The sequence below is a fragment of the Octodon degus genome, unplaced genomic scaffold, assembly GCF_000260255.1.
Source record: "Octodon degus isolate 3935 unplaced genomic scaffold, OctDeg1.0 scaffold00004, whole genome shotgun sequence".
Lineage (NCBI taxonomy): Eukaryota > Metazoa > Chordata > Mammalia > Rodentia > Octodontidae > Octodon > Octodon degus.
In genome coordinates, this window is record NW_004524580.1 from 10,667,655 (window position 1) to 10,684,871 (window position 17,217).

General features: G+C 38.3%; 1 protein-coding gene and 1 pseudogene across 3 annotated transcripts in view; both read left to right on the plus strand.

Annotated features, from left to right (window-relative positions):
• Tmtc2 (transmembrane and tetratricopeptide repeat containing 2) overlaps positions 1-17,217 on the plus strand; it is a 434,585-nt gene that overhangs the window by 325,697 nt on the left and 91,671 nt on the right. The gene's annotated exons all lie outside the window — the stretch shown is intronic.
• Positions 11,777-11,870, plus strand: LOC111817432 (annotated as a pseudogene).

Below are 17,217 nucleotides of genomic sequence, written 5' to 3' on the forward strand. Positions count from 1 at the left end.
GACATCACTGATCACGAAGCTAACTCTTCTGGACTCTGTGCTCACCTGAAAGTGGGTGTGCCACTCTCCTTTTGTGGCTGCTAGCTCCTTTCATATCTGTCTTGCCCATTAGCTGGAGAGCTGGCATACCTATCTTGTACCATCTCAGTCTTCTTTACTACTTTAGGTGCAAGGTGTTGCAGTAGAATAGATAAAATTTGTTGAACAAATAAGTTTTTTCAGTGTTGCATAGTTTGAGAAAATGGTGAAAGAAAAATATGAAAATTTGAAGAAATAAATTAGAAAGCTGTCCATGGAAGGTTTCCAGGGAAGGCTTCCATGAATAGCTCAAATGAAAAGGAGAGACAAAAATAAAAATAAATAAACAGTTACAAAATAGAAAAGGAAAGAAATGAGGTTGAATGACTTAAAGCAAAGAAAAACATGAAGATTTTGTTCTCTGTAAAAATCTGTAGGCAGAAGTCCTTCCCATTACAAAGGGGAAAAAAAGGGTCATTAGAGGGTTGGGTAGTAGGATAATAACACTTTAAAGTATAAAAAATATTCCTTTTTATCTGAGTAAAAATGATATAGTAGTCCCATGAATGTAGATACAGTGACTATTATTGGAAACGATAGGAATGAAATGACCCTGGCAGGACTCTGTTGTGCATTCTTTTTCTATTTGATAGTATTGTGCAGCGCTTTCTTCTTGCCATATTCATTCCACTGCAGCCTTGAAGCAGACCCTCCAAGGAGTAGTTAGCTGTCCACATCAGGGGATTTTTAGAATTTCATGAACAATAGTGAAGATAACATGTGTATACTCATCTGACAGGTAGAACAGAGTACACTGATAATTTTTTTATTTTATTGAACAGGATGTATGATAGCCAAAAATAAAGTGACTAAATTCATTCATTCTTCCTTTCTTTGGTACAGAGTCTCACTAAGCAGCTCAGACTCCTAGTGACCCTCCTGTCTCAGCCTTCCCAGCGCTGGAATTACAGGCTTGTGCCACCACACCTGTCTCAGTGCCTGGTACTTTGCACCCAGGGCTCAGGGGCTGACATAGCATGTTACCAGGGATTGAACCTGGATCCTTGTACTTGTCAGGCAAACATTTAGACCACTGAGCTATCTCCCCAGCACTAAATTGATTTTTATAGAAATTATATTTGTAGATTGTTTTTTTTTTGGTGGAACCTGGAATTGAACTCAGGCCCTTGTGCTTGCCAGACAAGCACTTATTCTACTGAGCTATCTCCCCAGCCCCTCTCTGAACAACTATCTTGGTATATAGAGTTGATGGCAGGAGGACAATATGAATATGCATGGCTTCCTACAGGAAGTGATTAGTTTGAAGTTACGCTGGTAGAGATTATAGAAGAAACAATCTTATCTTTTGGGAGTTTTGCAATAATTTTGCGGAGATTTGTTCTGATCTTGGAAAGTATTAATTTTGTCCTGAATGCTGTCACTTAGTTGTGACACTAATTCTTACAAACATTAATATATCTATTGTGCAACTACATTTGGGAAATCTTTATTTGGAAATCTCAAGAATATTTTTCCATAATATTATATACATCCAGGCTTGCAGGTTAGCAGTTGTTTAAAGTGCCTGTTTGGGCCCACTCAGTCAGGTGCAGGGAACCGTGGTTCAATCCCCAGTTCCACAAGCCACACCACACCTCTCCTTAAGGCAGCCTGAGCTAACAAAAAAAAAATTTTTTTTTCTCTAATAGTGTACACATCCAAATATTTGTGAAATGAAAGTATTTGTTAAATGTTATTTTATGCCTCCAAATCTGAAATTATATAGTCTAAAAGAATGATTATATACTGTTATATAAAGTCTTCTTTAGGAGCTGAGGAGATAGCTCAGCAGTCTAAATACCAGCCTGGCAAGTGCAAGGACCCGGTTCAGTCTCCAGTACCCCATGCTGAGCCGGCCAACAAGACCAGGCATGGTGGTGCACTCCTATAATCCCAGGGCTGGGAAGGCTGAGACGGGAGCATCGCTAAGAGTCTGAGCTACATAATGAGACCCTGTATCCAATAAATAAATTTTTAAAAATTTAAAAATGAAGTCTTTTTTAAAAGAGATAATATAAATTAAATGAGCTTCCTTAAGTATATAGCTTATTATTTGCTCTTTTTCTAATTTCAATTAATCACTGATGTAGTTAGTTCAAGGGTACCTAAAATTTTCTTCTTTACCATTTGTTGCTTATCCTTCTGCATAAAACCCATGTAGTATCTTCTTTCAGTATATTTTTAACTTTCTTGTTCTTTCTGTTGTCTAATCAGTACTTTTAAAATATATACACACTTGGTGAATGCCTATAACCCCGATGTTTGGGACTCTGAGGCAGGAGGTTCACCGTGAGTTTAAGGCCATTCAAGGCCAGCCTGCACTACACGGTGAGACCCTGTCTCCAAACAAGCTGTATATACACGAAAGTATATATACCACACATTCTCTCTCTCTCTCTCTCTCTCTCTCTCTCTCTCTCTCTCTCTCTCTCTCTCTCTCTCTCTTTCTTTCTTTCTTTCTTTTTTGGCGGTTTCTTCCCACTCCTTCCTCCTTCTCTCCCTCCCTCTCTCCCTTCCTCAACCCTCCCTCCTTCTGTGTAAAATCCATGTAGTATCTTTTTTGGGTATGTTTTGAACTTTATTGTTGTTTCTGTTGTCTAATCAGAACTTTATAAATACTCCAACCCTCCCCCTCTCCCTCTCTTCCTGTCTTCCTCTGTCCCTCTCTTTCTCTAAACTCAAGCCTTTTACTCTTAGCTACGTTACTGTCCCATTTTATTTTTCATTTTAAAACAAGCCACTAAATTTCTCCTGTAGTATTCCTGTCTCAGCTTTCCAGAATGCTGCCATTACAGGCAGCTGCACCATGCCCAGCTTCATTATACTCATAAAAACAAAATAAAGAAGTATGAACAAGCTCATCCATAGTAATTTGATTCAAGAAAAAACATGTGCAATTTGACAAATTTTAATAAACTTATATTTTGCTTAAAGTTATCTTCTCAAAAACAAAAAATATTTGTATGTGGCAATATTCAGAGTCAACTGTGCTTCTATTTTCTTATAAGTCTACAATTGGTAGCAGCTTGAACACTGCTAAATACTTCAGCCTGAGTTTGCCAAATTGTGTCAGCATTTCAAAGAGAAAATGAATCCTTCAGAAAATTCCTATTTCCGCGGGAGGGGGTGTGGGTTCTTAAACTGTCACCCATATTTATATGGGTTTTCCACTTGGATCAGAAGGGATCCTAAGTTCTTTTAACTCTCACTTCAACCTTCAGTCTTAGTATTTTCCCTGCTTTTTATTTTCTTCCAATTTCCTGGATGCAAAAGGCAAATTTTGCCTTCAGTCTGTGAGGCATTCCAGAACAGAGACAGTTTAGTTGATAACAAATTATTTCACATCTCAGAGTTCTTCATGTGTTTCCCAAAAATGACATTTTAATTATATCATAAATAATTATATGTGCCCATGTTTTGCTTTTAGTTAAATGGATTTAGGTATAAATAGTCTAAGAAAGGACTATTTTCTGGTGTTGTTGCTGATAGTTTGTTTATTTCTTTTTTTTTTAATGCTTAGAAAGTATATTTCACCTCATTTAATCCCTTTAAGATACTGCACTTTAGCAACTGCTGTCTTTATTACCGAAATACCGTAATAGCTAGCGTTCTTAGAGCACTTAAGAGCTCTATGTGTGCTTTCTCAGTTACAAGCTTCATCCAGAGTTATCACTATTACCCCTAAGAAACTGTGCTTTTAGGGACCTTAAGTATCTTTCCTATGAAGCCCAGCTATTCTTAGGATTATCCTCAAAAAGATACTCAACTTAAGTTTACCTCCCAAATCAGTTGTTGTTTCTTTATGCCAATGTTTCTCTTTCTGTATTCCAAATTCAAACAGTCATTTGTCAAAATACAAATGTCATTGTTATAATAATTTCAGAGCTAGGTTTCCCTCAAATCCCCATACTCCAGGTTTGTGTCTTCCTTCATGCCACATGCCCCAGTATATATAGACACTCTGTTCTCAGAAACTGAGCAAAGCAACGTGCTTTTTCTGTAACCATTCTAAAAAAAAAAAAAAAAAAAAAAAAAAAAAAAATGTTAAGTTAGCAGACAGCCATTCTCGCAGTTCTGCATGGCTTGGGTGAAAGTGCTCTAATGACTGGGGGCATCAGTTCATTTTCTCTTGTATCTCAAAGATAAACCTGCTGCCGTAGGTGACAAACTCTGCATCCTGAGAAAGACAGTCTGGGAGGTTGGTGTTTCGTAAGTCCTGTGTTGTCTTCATCCCCCATTTTTCCTATCAAGGTCAAGAAGGTCTTAGATGTTGACAGTAATCATTTATCCCTGAGCCACGCAACCATTAAATTGTCTATTCAGAGGAAAAGGCTTTCGACTTTCTAATCTCTATCACCCTGCTACCTCTGGACTCAGTTTTTTCCTATTAGTGACACACATTTCCTTGGGAAATTACATATTTTCTCTCACTGTCAGAAAGACATAAAGAGAAATTTTGTAATAATAGCAAAATGCACATAAGTGCCTCAGCCAGCACACTATCCTGCTAGGGCTTGGGAACGATCCAGTCCGGCGATATGCTTGTCATCTGTATTTATACATACAGACGCATGCTGCTGGCCGGGGGCCAGCCTCTGGCCATTTGTGTGTATTTTTGCTTTCCACCTAGTTTAGTCATTCCTGTCATCTTGTATGCACCACGTCTAGTCACTTCATACTCCAAAAGTCAAAGTGGATGAATATTGCTCACTAACCAATGCTATTTTCAACAGATCTTTCTTTATGTGTCCTGGAAAATTATTACTTGCAGAGGATGACTCAGAAATCATTAGTTTAACAGAAACTGGTTTAGTTCTTAACTAACCTTACTTTCCCAAGTGAATGTATTTTAAGTTGGTTGGAATCAAATTAATTTTTGTAAACTGCAGATTCTGTCAAATAGTGTTGAAATAAAATTTCTCTCCATCACACATAATTTCTAAATGGTTTTCTTAATTTGGATCTTATAAAGAGAAACTTTGAGCTAGTCATTCTGGGACTGACTGGATGGTCCAGTTGCTTTGATGCCTGGCCAAACTTTCTTCCATCTGTGAGTCAGCTTAAGTATGCCACCTCCTATTTGAGACCTCCCTGACTCCCATCAGGAAGAGTGGGTACTGTGCTCTGTGGTTCCATGTATTCACTAAGCATGTGTGTAATGAGAACCCAGCTTTAGGTATTCTTACAATTGTAAGGGTCTGTCCCTAGAATCACTGTGAGTGGTGTCAAGTAAGAAAGGAATCCTCTCATTTTATGTCTACAAATCCAGGCACCTGGTAGGTACTCACTAAATACATAATAAATGGATGGATAGCTCGGATCATGAGTGTGTCTTTATTCCATATGGTTTGTTGTTATATAGCATAACAATTCCTGGTAGTGAAATACTAGAATATGCCTATGATGTAACAATACATACTATAAAGCTAAGTGGTCTCTCATTGAATCCCAAGTCTACTGAAGCAAGCTTTTATACTTTGGTAAGATACTTTATTATTTCTGTGCCTTGGTTTCTTCTGCTGTAAGGTGGCATCTCAGGAGTATCTCAGAGTTATGAGATAACACATACAAACTGTATGGAGCAGAATCTGGTGCACAGCCATCTTTAATACTTGTTCTCATTGTATAACCTACAAAGGGAGAAAGTAGAGTTGCAGTGTACTGTGACAATAGACTCCTTAAAAAGTGGTGAGCACAGAAGAGGAAGGGGAACCTACTTAGGCTTTACAAATACCCATGATCTTTGTAATTTCCCTTCGTTTTGCAGGAAAGAGAAGCGGAAGACAGTAAAGAAAGCCTTTATTTCTCAGCATGGGAAGGCTGCCTAAGTAAGAGAAGTGGGGACACTTGCGGAGGATGCAGGAAGACAAAGAATTTATCAGGCTGGGTTGGGGGTGGAGCTTGTATGGTGTCATAACAGGTGCTGACTGGGGAAGGATTGGCAGTCTCAGAGGAGGTGTGAGGTTAACCAGGAGGAAGAAGGAAGTCAGTCTAGGGTGGTTCATCTTTGGTCTTAGATCCCCAGACCATGCTGATTGAATACCATCAGGACCTGGCAGACTTTTGCATGGGCACAGACCCATCAATCTTGTGCTGAGGAAGGATCCCTTTGTTAGTGCTTTCTTCTTTAGGAGTGGCTTAGGAAATGGAACATTCACGATGATTCCTCCTGGGTGATTCTAATGGAACGTAGTGGCTTTGTTTGCTGGTGCATGACACCATCATAACAGCCACTACTTGATTCATCTCATTCAAGTGAATGCCTTGTCAAAGATTCTTGAGAATTAGGCTAAGTTTAAAAGTTTTGTTCAATTCAGAAAGTGCTGTTTGAATTGCACGGGAACAGTGGATGCAGAGAGCAGTTTCAGGCCAATGGGAATCACTTAGACCATGCTATATACTTCAGTATGTAAATGGTCTAGTTTAATAACCATTATGGATCTTCTATGTTTGATGAGCATGTTTACCTTGAAATTGCTTTCAGAGAAAAGGAGACATAAATAGATCATGTCTTCCAACTCTCTTTCATTTTATTTCTTAGCACATAAAAGTGAGTCTTATTGGTTTAAAGTCTTGGGTGTTTTCCTCAGTCAGTTTCAGCAGAGTAGAGCGGGGTGAAGGAGCCAACTGTCGCCCATACTGTGGACTGGAAAGCTCTGCAGGTGAAGGACAACATGAATTATGAAGTTAGCTTTCTTCATCCTGAAGTTTTAGCCACTTCTTTTGTGTTGAATCCCATTCAATTGTAAGCAAGAATCCAGTTTACAAAAACGCTCTGATTTACAGCTGAAGAAAATGAAACTTGTTCAAATTAGTGACTTTCCTTGGCTGTTTACCTTGTGGGTGTCAGAACCAGCCTAGAACTAGGGTTTCTGTTGTTGAATCCAGTGCTGTCTTCAGTCCCCTGCCTAAATCATCAAACAATTTTATGTCTAAATAAATAACTTTCTATGTCCTTTACTGCTGAAGCTTTCTGCAAAAAAAATATATTTAAAAAAGAAAAGAAATGAAATGAAATTAGGGAATTATTTACATCTGGCTTCATCATCTTGCAAGAGCATTTGGAGTCGAGAGCAGGTGGCAGGCTGCCAGTGACAAATGGAGGCAGGAGATTGCCTTCCCATCATCCGCTACCTTTTATGGTGTCGAGGATTTCTTGCTCTCTTTGTGACCCAGCTGCAAAGCAGCTGTTGTTTGGGCTCCTGCCTTTCCACTCTCAAAAGGCAGCTTTCCTAACCATCCCCACGGGGTTTCAAAGTCTGTAACACAAATGTCAACTCTAAGCTCTTTGAGCTCACACTAGCCTCTTGGGTCCAAGCAGCGTAGCAACACCCTGTGCTATTGCTGAAGTTGCGGGGAATGACCCAGTGGTGGCCCAGACAAAGAAGCAGCGCCCTGTGTCCTGAAAACTCAGCTGAATGGTCAGATAGTGCTATTGTCCCTGACTGCCAAATGGAATTGGCCAATTTAATCAGCTAAAGTGTCCTCCTGGAAGCCATTTTCTTCATGAACTGTTGGGGCTGTTTTATGGACCACAGAATGCTGATAAAATTTGTGGTTTCTTGTTTTGCCTTATGGAGAAGTGTTACCAAAGATGATACTAGTCATAAAATTCTGGATAGTGCTCAGGCCTTAAGATTCAATCAGATTTGTCCTCTGAAAAATGTGCCTTCTGTATTTTTTAGTATTTTGAAAAGAGAGTATGTACTTAGGTTGTGGGTTCTGGAGCTTCCCAGCCTCTAGAACTGTGAGAAATAAATTTCTGTTGTTTATTTTAAAAGAAGAGGTATGTTTGAGTGTTTGTTTTTGTGAGATATTCAACATTCTTCATTCATTTTTGACCACCTACTATTCCTGTGGTCCTTGGCTAAGTGTTGATTAAACAATTCTCCTAAAGTGGCTTACAATTAGTAGAGATTATAAATGGTAATTTGAATACATATGGTAAGTGTCACAACAAAACTAGGAATCAAGTGTTAGAGTACTCAGGAGGAAAAGACTCATCTTGGAGGGCTTTGAGCAGGTTAATTTGACTATGGTCATAATTAGAAAATTATCTAAAAGTGCTAAAAATAGATGTATTGTGTCTTTTCTAATTTTCAATTAAACTAAGAAGAAAAAAAAAAGTGGGCACTAATTTGTATGCTCATTTGTGATTTATGTTTGGATTTTCCGTGTTTGTTTTCAACACCCTCATTTTGTTTCACTTTTTTTGCTGACTCAATTGCTTTTTCTGCATTCATAACCAGACAGATCCATAGAGAGATCTACTATTGTTTTGTTCAGGTTCTATCTCCACTCCTTTCCATTTCCACCCATTCCTCTGGCTTCAAGAACTATTAACACACCTTCCTGAAGTCAGCAATGATTTCTGTCACTAAATCCAATGTATATTTGTCAGCCTTTGACACAATTGACCATGGCAGTCTTCCTGAAATACCGTTTCACCTTGTTTTATGCCTCTAAATTCAGCCTGATTAACATAATGCATTTTTACTTTTTTTATTTGAAAGAGAACCAAAAAAAATTTAAAAACTTCAAAAATGATATAAAATTTCAGAACAAATGATAAGTAATCAACAATGGTTGTTCCATCACATATTATTATCTTCTAAGCAGTGTACCTCATTGTTGACATCTCAGATATTTCAGAGGTACATTACTTTCTACAATTTCCCTTAACCTGTTACTCTTCCATTATTAAATACCTTCTGTTCAGTTTCATAGTCCAAACCCTTAGGAATCATCCCTGCTGGCTCCGTCTCCCTCACTATATCCCTGCCTGGCCTATCTCTCACTGTGGACAGATAGCCACTTCTATTATGCCCTCAGGTCAGCTTCCTAATTTTCATGTGCCTTTCGCCTGCCTCTGCCCATCCTGTTCCCATTGCGTCCTGTTAGCCTTGCCATACTCAGAGTGATACTTGCAGAATACTAGGCAGTGCCATAAGTAACTCCTTAGCAAGGTGTGCTCTGTCCCGTCCCACTGTTTCCCTAGGGCTCACCTTCTCTCCTCGCTTACCCTGGTGGGCTTCACTGTTCTTTTGTATTCCTGTTACAGCAGTTTTACTTTGCTTGGCTCTATTTATTTATTTTTTTTATTTATCATTTATGTATTTAGTATAGGGTCTCACTATACAGATCAGACTCATAGTGATCCTCCTGTTTTCAGCCTCCCAAATGCTGGGATTGCAGGTGTGCTCCACCATGACCAACCTCAATTGTCTTCTCAGCGCCCCCCCGGGGCAGAGCCCCAGTCCCTGCGTCTGCCTGAGCAGGTGCTTTAATCCTCTGAGCTATCTGGCTGGCCCTGCTTGGCTCTATTTAAAACAGGTTTGCCTCAACTGAAAAAAAAAAAAAAAAAAAAAAACCTTGAATGTGCATCTTATGATCTCCCAGATCAAGTGTCATTTCCTTCTGAAGCCCTTCCTGCTGGCCAAACTCCCTGTTTTTATTTTTGCCATACTCATTACAGCTCAGTTTTGTAGCCACACCAGGGCAGGAATTGTATCTGTTTTTTTCAGTTCTTATTTTCTGGTATTGTGTGTTTGCAGTTCATAACGATTACATTCCTCATGGGGACTTGTGCATGTACAAAGCACATCTTCTTCGCTCTTTTCTCTTTCCCTTTTCCCTCTTCTCTCTCCTTCCATCTCTTGGTGTCCTTCCCTTTTGCCAAAGATCTACTCCCATAGTTCCTATTCTCTTTTATTTTGTTCTTTACTTACATTTTCGGTGTCTTATGTAAGAGAAAACATAGTATTTATCATGTGTGTCTGACTTACTTCACTTAAATTACAGTCCACATATATCCATTTTTCTACAAGTGACTCAAATGTATCTGTTATGGCAGAGGAGAACTCAACTGTGTATGAATACATTTTCTTTATCCATTCATCTGCTGGTAGAGACATAGATGTTTAGAGCTGATTGCCAGAGACCTGGTGCCTGCGTCAAGTATTTAACATTCTGCTCTCCCAAGTAAACAGTTGGGTCTGAGGACAGAGGCACAGGCTAACAGCCACACCCAGATGCAGCACTGGATAGCAGAACTAAGGAGGTCTCCAGACTAGCAACAAAGTCTTCTGCTATCCTCAGCCCGCAAACCTCAGCAAAGAATAGAACAGGCAGAAACATAAGAAGACAAGGCAACGAGATATCTCCAAATGTCCCCAATTCCCCCAAAGCTGAGCTGTGTGGGGCCATGGAAGGAGAGGATATAAAAAGCTCATCTATCTTTATAGTGCATTTTCACTATGATACTTTTACACACAGTTCAGGACACAAGTTTTGTAGCCAGTGAATATTTGTTAAGGAAATAAATTGAATGAATTACTAAAACTACCTTGTTTTATTTTTGCTTCTTTTGTAACTCAGAGATAAATTATGCATATATTTTTAAAATAGAAAAATAGCCTATTTTAAAATAAGAAAATATTTGTGTAATTTATAGAAAAATTTGACCATTATATTTATGTATAAATTTGATTCAAATACAATTTCCATTTGCCTCATCTTAGCTTGCTCATGCATCTTAATGAAATGTCTAAATACCGTTGTCATCATTCAACATTATGAATGGAGAAGAGCTACAATGAGGTGTTGGTTTTTAATCTTTCCTTTGTGTTTAGCACAGCAGCTCAATGTAGGAGACTATGTCATTCACCCAGGTGGAGCTTAAGATGTGGTTGTGGCCTATCAAATTAATTGTCTCTGGTGAAATGTTATTACAGTATGTGTGGATGATTCCTTCAAGCTTGAAGGGAAAAATATACAAGTGAACAGATGCAGAAAGGAAATGAAAACTGTAACATAACAGGAAGTCTGAGTAAGCTAAACATCTAAAGTCATGTAATATTTATAAAAGTTAGGCATTTTGTGTTTATACCTTACAATTTAACTTCTTAACTGCTTGTAATATCAAAGGTGTGTTAGGAAGAAACAGGTAAATCTGAATTTTTAATTTTCAGAGAGTTTATAAAAGGCAAGTTATAACTTGAAATGGTTGTTTAAAGTGGTCTGAACTATTTGTGTTTAATATTGATTATTAAATATTTTACTTTCTTTTATGAAAGCATAATAATTATCATGTAAGTAAATGAATTTTTGCTTTTTTTATTTCCCCGTCCTCAGTGAATTCTCTCTGCAATTATTCTTGCTTGTCTTTGTTTCCATGCCCAGACCCAGATCTCTTGTGCTCTTATTTCCTGCCGGTGCTTTGCTCAGTGGCTGCGTGGCTGGCAGTGTTTCTAAGTTAGCCCTCCATGCTCTTGCCCTGACATCTCAGTCAGATAGAACTGCAGTGTCCACTGAAGATGTGGGCATCTGCCATCACCTGATCCTGCACAGCCTTTTGTGTATGAGCAAATAGTACCTGAACTCACCCTCATGTGGCCACTGAGAAACTATGGAATCTCCTTTTCACGTTATACCCACACCTGATCCACAGGCTGCTTATGGTTAAAAGAAATCTCAACTCAAATCACTGCTCACAGCCTCCACCTTTGCCACCCTAGTGTGAACCATGAGCATTATAGACCCCCTTCCCTGTTATCTTTAGATACCTCCTACCATTCCCTCCCCGAATCTAAAGAGGTTTGTTTTGTTCTGTGTTAATATAAAGATGAGATCATATTGAGCCTCTATTTAAATGCTCTGTACTGTTCCTTCCTATCACAAGCAATTCTGTTTCTGACTCGGGCAGCCCATACACCAACACTGAAATGATCCAGAGAAGATCAGCATGACCCCTAGGCAAAGGATGGCACACGGATTCTTGGAGAGCCAGTTTCCAGAGGGTGTTCAACCTTTAGCTGGCTAGCACCATGGAAATTATATAACAAAAATCATCCTGTGGTGTCTAGTAGTATTGACATTTATTTTTCAGCACCAAAAAATAGAACTACCAGGCTCCTTTCCTATAATATTTTGGCATTTGCCCCATTGCTACTACACCATTTTCTTCCTAGGCCCGAACACCCCAATCATGCCCTTTCTGAGGCTGCCCTGCCTAACACATTTACTCAGGTCACTTCTCTGGTGTCATGAAAAGCTTTGATAATCCCCTTGTCAAACATAAGCCCAACCACAGCCACATTGTCTGTACTTTTCACCAACATTTTTGAGATTGGCAGCCTTCTTACCTTTGTGTTAAATGTCAATTCTACAGCAAGAAGGGAACTCCATGAGACTTGGTCAGTCTGGCTGTGTAACTAAACCTAGAACTTAGTTTATTCCACACCAGAAACTGCATGCTTTTCTGTGGAATGAGATGTCCTATCTCTTAGCCTGCCTTTTTTCTTCTTAGTAGACTTAGTTGAACTGTATGTCTCTGAGTCGCTTAGTTTGACTGCTAGTACAACACTGTTGTTTGTTTGTTTGTTTGTTTGTTTGTTTGTTTTTCTCTTTTCTCTATTTTAGGGAAGGGTCTACAGGGTGTTCAGGGCCTCACTACTAGATCAGACTCATAATGATTCTCCTGTTTACAGCCTCCCAAGTGCTGGGATTACAGGCATGTGCCACCACACCCAGTCTCAATCACTGTCTCAGTGTGCCCCAGGGGTGGGTCCAGCATGGCCAAGGATTGAACCCCTGCCCCCTATGCCTGCTTGCAGGTGTTTCTTTGCTTTTAACCATCTACTCTTTAAGCTTCTGTCTTATCATTATGGAAATATCCAGGAACCAACTTACTGTTGAAGTCCCAGTGGTAAAAATCACCCAGTGATCAGGCAGTGCTACAAAAGTAATTAGCTGTAAGCTACAAACTTACAGCCCACTTATTTCATATAGTAAAGGAGCAGTAAGGTCTTTTGTGGCTTAAGTGTTTTCTGCACAATCATTCCAACAGATACATATATTTCACTGCAGTGGTATGATTAATCAAGTCCATATTGGTGGACATTTAGTTTGCATAAACAATGCTGCCATAAATATAAATAACTCCTTTGTATTTATACATGTTTCCTCAGGACCAGTGCCTATATATAAATTAGATTGCCAAAGTGTATCTATGATTTAAATGTATTTCCCATGTCAAATTGCCACCCAGGTAGAGTTTTAATCATACGTTACATTATTTTTTTTAACAATGTGTTATATGAAGGCCTATTTTCATAAACTTTTAATAATACTGTGTGCTCTCATTCTTTCTGCAGTTTTATTGATACATATTTATTTGTATTTTAGGTAAAATGAATATTGCATAGAATCAATATGTTTGGTAGGAATTATGACCATTACTTTTTTCATATTTCCACATGACTTCTTCGTACCCTTTGCTCATATAACATGTCTGCCTTTAGAAACACAGCTGCATGTAGATGATGTACTTCTTACCTTATGAGTGAAATCACTGTATTTGTGTTATCCCTTGTCTGCCATTTAGTTTCAGCTATTTTAGTGACCTCCTCTTTCTCAATGGTTCCCAGATTACCCACAACTTTTGTCTGACTTGGCTAGAAACTTCAGGTTCCAGTGACCTAAATTCCATGGAGTTTATTTTGTTAGAGTGGCGTACAGAACTTTTAAAAAATAATTTACGATTGGCAATTTATTGCATAGATACTTTAAATGAAGCACCCAACGAAGAGATGCAGAGCTGTTTCAACCACCTAACACATACATGAGCTCTTATTAACCAACCTAGAAGCTCCCAGAAGTCTGTTTTTTTAATTTCCCCCTTTATATATTTAGTGCAGTGTCTACAGGGTCTCACCACACAGATCGGACTTATAGTGCTGTTTTCAGCCTCCCAAGCGCTGGGATTACAGGTGCGCACCATGATGCCCAGTCTCAGTCGCCATCTCAGCATGGCCTTGGGGCTGGGCTGGCACGGCATGTAGGGGATCAAACCCCAGTTCCTTTGTGTGCCTAAGCAGGTGCTTTAGTCCACTGAGCTATCCCACCAGCCCTGTATTTCAAAACTTTTTTATTGAGCCTCTGTCATATACATAAGCTTAAACTTCAGCCCTTCTCTCCTCCCTGAAAGATAAGGTTGTAAATGGGGGTCAGAAAATTCCAAACTTGTAATTATGACTTCCTCTGATGACCGACCCTCATCTAGAGATATATAAAGAATGGCCTTATTAGATCAAAAGATATTCCACTAGGGTTGAGACATAGCTCAGAGGCACAGCTGCTGCCAGGCAAGTACAAGGTCCTGGGTTCCATTTCCGGTACCACGAGGGAAAAAAAAAGAGGGAGAGGGCAGAGGATCCTCCACCAGGAAGTTCCAAGACTCTCTTTGTTGTGAATTAGTGTTCAAAGGGTAAATGTCAAAATAAGAGATTTAGGGCCAACCAGATAGCTCAGACAACTAAAGCTTAGGCAGGTGCAGGGACCTGGTTTCCATCCCCAGCATGCCGTGCCAGCCCCACACCTGGGGCACTCTCAGACAGGACTGAGACTAGGCATAGTAGTGCACCCCTGTAATCCCAGCACTGGGGAGGCTGAAAACAAGAGGATCACTACCAGTCTGAGCTGCTTAGTGAAATACTATATCAAGTACATTAAAAAAAATACTATCTCTATTGCTCCAAAAATTGTAAGAGTTTTAGCATTGTGCCAGGAAATGGACATAAAGATGCATAAAATACATAGTTCTTATAATCACATTACCACAATGCATAAATTTAAATAGATACCTCTGTGTGTGTGTGTGTGTGTGTGTGTGTGTGTGTACACATACCTATAGAAAACCAATGTGATGCACAGTCTGGGTGCTTTCCAGTATCATTTTGTAATACAGTATTTCTAAAGCTGCAATATCATGACATATAGAGGGCAGTGGATGCTGCTATGTGTAATTTGTCCCTAAAAGCGCCACATAGATTTGACTATGGATTGCTTTTCAAAAATAAAATACTTCAAGCTAAAGCCACAATCATTGAGTTCTGTCTTCCATGTGATATGTCCTTGTGCCTTCTTAAGGGGGAGGTCCAAGAATAATTGGTTACAATTGTTTTTGTCAGTATATGGAAAAGTATCTGTGTCTTTTATATTTCTATATTTTGTAGTAGGAAAAAGTTTTGATCACCACTTGGGGCAGATTTTGCTTGCTCAGTCCATCTACTCACCTGAGCTGTTTCTGAGCTGTTGTAGTAAACAGCAACAGTTTAATAAGAAAGCAAATAAATGAGCCAGAAATTGATCCCATGTTCTAGGATAGGCTGGATATGTATCTTGGTTTCATTGCTGCCAGTTAGAAGGGATCTCTTTAGAGGGAGAAAGATATTTTGCAAGTGAGAAGGGACCAAGAAATGAAGACAAGGAGAGGAAGCAAAAAGAATTAAGATGAGTGATGTGAACGTAGGAACTCCCCTTGAAGAGTATAATCATTTTGTACATGGGCTAATAAAATTTTAAAAACAAAAAATATAAAAGGTCTTGTTTTGTCCTATCCTCAGTGAATTGGGTCATCAAAAAAAAAAAAAAATCAGTTTCAGATCTCCAAGATGTGAAACGAAAACACAAGATTTTTTTTTTTTTTTTTCTGGGAGAAAATAAATTCCCACGGAGGAATAAAAGACCACTGTCTTGAATGCCAATGCATAGTTTTTTAAAGCTCCATATCACTTTTTGGTCAAGATTTTATGACCACATTTCTGGTGACATTAATAAATGAGCTGATTGTTCTTTTTGGTTCTTAGAACTGTAAGTAAAAATTCAAAGCTCTTTTTAATTCTAACATATAGCACTTTTTTTTTTGGGGGGGGGGGGCAGAACCAGGGATTGAACTCAGGCCCTTGAAATATTCTGTACCAAATAATAGTGTTACATTTTTCATCTTTCATTTATTGTCCTCTTCTATACGTTCTTTGTATGCAGTTTTCTAAGAATGGTTTAAAGAATAATCATGTTTTTGAGGCTAGGAATATAATAAAACTTATTCTTATTCTTCCTGACTCTTCACTGTATTGTATACTCTTCCTTATATATGAGAGATAGAAAATAGATAATAGTTAAACTCTTACAAATTTATAAGAACTTTATATGTATCAGCTCAGATAAGCCAATAATCTTACAAAATAGAATTTTAAAGTGAATAGACTTAATTTAGAGCAGTTCAGGTTTTATTAAAAAAACTGAGCAGAATAGGACAAAGATCGTCTTACCCTTCCACCAACTCTACATGGCCTCCCCTATTAGGATCAACTTGCATTAGTGTTTTACATGTGTTACAATTGATGAGTCAATTAAAGCCCATAGTTTATATTATGGCTCACTCTTAGTGTTGTACATTCTGCAGTTTTAGGCAGATGTTTAGTGAAATGTGTCCACCACTTGCTATCATGGAAAATTGTTTCACTGCCCTAAATGTCTCCTGCGTTCCACCTATCTTCCTTTTTGTCATAAAGAAAATTACAGCTAAAAGGTGAGATAATTTTCCATGAGTCAGAAGCTTAAACAAGTGTGAGAACTGCTCAGCCTGTCTGGAATTTGTGCTCCTAATCATACACTAGACTGCTCGATTCTCTATGACAGTTGAATTATTTGGGGAATGCTAACATGGTTAGATTTTTGTTAACTCTTACTAAGTTTTATGAAAGGATGTGGCTGGCATACACTTTGCCTGTGCTTTCTTTTCTCTTTTGAAATTAACATGTGGGAACTATTGTAGGCAGTTTTGCAATTTAAATTACTGGATATTCAATGTGACTTGTAAATTAAAGAGGAGTTACTGAATAGAGTATTTAACCAAAGAAGAAATTCAAGTGTCTTATCTGATTATTTGGTTATCACTAGCTATAGGTGGTGGAGGGTGTATGCAAGTCCTCACCAGTTAGGGCAGTGAGTCAGCGAAGGATATACTAACAGACGGTGATTTTTTTTTTTTTTTTTTTTTTCTTTCCTTCTGTTGTTGTTATTTTCCAAAGGGAATTAAAAAAAAAAGTAGAAAAAAGAGAAAAAAAAATTAGAAATGATACAGAATTTCCCTAAACAAATAATTAGAATTCAACAGTGGTTGTTATATTGTTTAATGTCATCATCAAACTAATTGTTTAGAATACCCAATATAAGCATGCAAAATTAGTGGGTTTTTTTTTTGAAAAGGTTATAAGAAATTAAAAAGGAAAAGAAAAAAATGAAGTATTAACTACTTCTTTCAATAGATCAGAAAAAAAATCATCAGTACAATTA